Source organism: Triticum aestivum, chromosome 7B (genome assembly GCF_018294505.1).
Source record: "Triticum aestivum cultivar Chinese Spring chromosome 7B, IWGSC CS RefSeq v2.1, whole genome shotgun sequence".
Lineage (NCBI taxonomy): Eukaryota > Viridiplantae > Streptophyta > Magnoliopsida > Poales > Poaceae > Triticum > Triticum aestivum.
In genome coordinates this window covers 692,754,140-692,756,373 of record NC_057813.1, presented here as the reverse complement: position 1 = coordinate 692,756,373, position 2,234 = coordinate 692,754,140, and the positions used below count along the sequence as shown (strand labels likewise).

General features: G+C 52.2%; 1 pseudogene; it reads left to right on the top strand.

Annotated features, from left to right (window-relative positions):
• LOC123158489 (citrate-binding protein-like) overlaps positions 1-1,118 on the top strand; it is a 14,806-nt pseudogene extending 13,688 nt beyond the window's left edge.
• Positions 1,119-2,234: the final 1,116 nt, after the last annotated feature.

The following is a 2,234-nucleotide window of genomic DNA, read 5'->3' as shown; positions in this document are numbered from 1 at the left end:
ACAACCTAGCTCATGATACCACTTGTTATAATAAATCCGAGGCATACCGTTGATCATTCGAGGACCAAGCAATCACACGAGGCACGACACCGAGATTTGTTAACGAGGTTCACCGATATGGCTACATCCCCGGAGCCTGGCTACGGGCGCTCCTCCCCGTGACACCGTCACAATACCGCACACGGGCCACCCGGGCGCCGGCTCCCTCTTGCGCGCCTGTGCTATTATGTTGGCATTGGTTACATCGTGTGTCTAGCCTCACTATATATGAGAGGCCTAGAATACAAGCGTCCTACTAGGAAACGACTCCATATCCTATCTAAACATAATACAACTACAAGTCGAACTGTAATCTACCTTGTATATAATATTCGACACAACTCTAACAGCCTTGGTCATGCTCTCAACGCTGTGGCACTCGTGCAGCCCGGCCGCCGGCGCTGACCCAACGGTCGGCTTCACCGCCGTCGAGATCACGGAGGACCGGTTCAAGCTCCACAAGCCGTACAACCTGCCGCAGGAGCAGCGCAACAAGCTCTGCACCGACGGCGTGCAGCGGCTCTGGGTCTACTGCGACGACAAGCCCTTCCGCGCCAGCAGCCCCACCAAGCTGCGCTAGAGATCCTGCTCAACGTAAGTCGCATCAGTGTCTCACAATGATTTCTGACAGATTAATCACAGCCATGGAGTTTTGTTAGTTTGACCTGCCGATTTTGGTTTCCAATTCCGGGGTGGAGCAGATAACGTACAGCTCTGGGGTGTGGCAGTTCGAGGGGTACAACCGGGGTGTCCGTGATGCTGGTGTTCGGCCTGGCAGGCCGCCGCGGAACACGACACTGATGCTGCACGTCTACGGCGGACGGCTCGTGTACTACAATGATGAGACCAAGGTGGTTGACAGACACATCTACGACTGGTGGTTCAGGCTCAACTTGGTCCACAACATCCAAGCGTCGGCCCTCACCGTGTTCATCGACGGCGACGAGACGCTGATCGTGCCGGGCTACGGCAGCGACTTCCACTACTTCAAGTTTGGGGTGTACACGCAGACGAACCCCTCGCACTACATGGAGTCGCGGTGGAGGGATCTCAAGGTCTACACCAAGACTCCCTACTAAAAAATGTAAGAAATCAACCTACAAGATTTACCGAAAAGGTTTCCCCCCGATTTGTATAAAAAGCAACCAACCGATACATCCAACGATATGTGTTGGGGCGGAAGTAGCGCAGTCACGCCCAAAAGAAAAAAGAAAGAGAAAATACAAGAGAAACAAATGCCAACAACGGCAGATCGACAAAAACGAAGAAGAAGCCTCATGGCCAAGCTCCGAGCCTTCGAAGCACCGGTACCAATTTTTTTTAAACGAAGGCTCAAGAAGAGCCCGGCTTTGAATTAACAAAGCCATCAACCGGCCAGGATTACCTCAACCGCTAACTTACAAAGAAACAGCTAAAAGGATACATATTGTCGTGCAAGCAGGTAATAGGCTTCCTGTCATCTACAAGCAAAGATGAAGAAACTGAAGAACAAGGCCAGCTTGAAGACAATGGAGCCCTCCACTGAGTGCAATCCATCCCGACGAGACACCAGCAAGCCTTGCGGAGATCCATCTAGCATGTAAGGGAACGCTAACAGCTCCATAGACTCCGACAGAACCATTGACAACATCCTACATCTCCGAAGGGTCTCCCTAGCCCCTCGCCGTGGCACGAGGCGCCGATCCGTCGGACAATGCAAACGCTCTCCCAAGAGAAAAGATGTACAACCGACGCCATTGCCGCCCGGAAAGCCTGACCAGGGCACCACCTGTTGAGGAACGTAGCAGAAATTCAAAATTTTCCTACGTGTCACCAAGATCTATCTATGGAGAAACCAGCAACGAAGGGAAGGAGAGTGCATCTACATACCCTTGTAGATCGCTAAGCGGAAGCGTTCAAGAGAACGGGGTTGAAGGAGTCGTACTCGTCGTGATCCAAATCACCGGAGATCCTAGTGCCGAACGGACGGCACCTCCGCGTTCAACACACGTACAGCCCGGTGACGTCTCCCACGCCTTGATCCAGCAAGGAGAGAGGGAGAGGTTGAGGAAGACTCCATCCAGCAGCAGCACAACGGCGTGGTGGTGATGCACTACAAGAAATATGTCAACTTATGACCTTCTGTCAGTGACCCTCGAAGAATTGGTCATAAATTTATGACCATTTCAGACCAATTGGTAAAAAGCTGTTCGGGG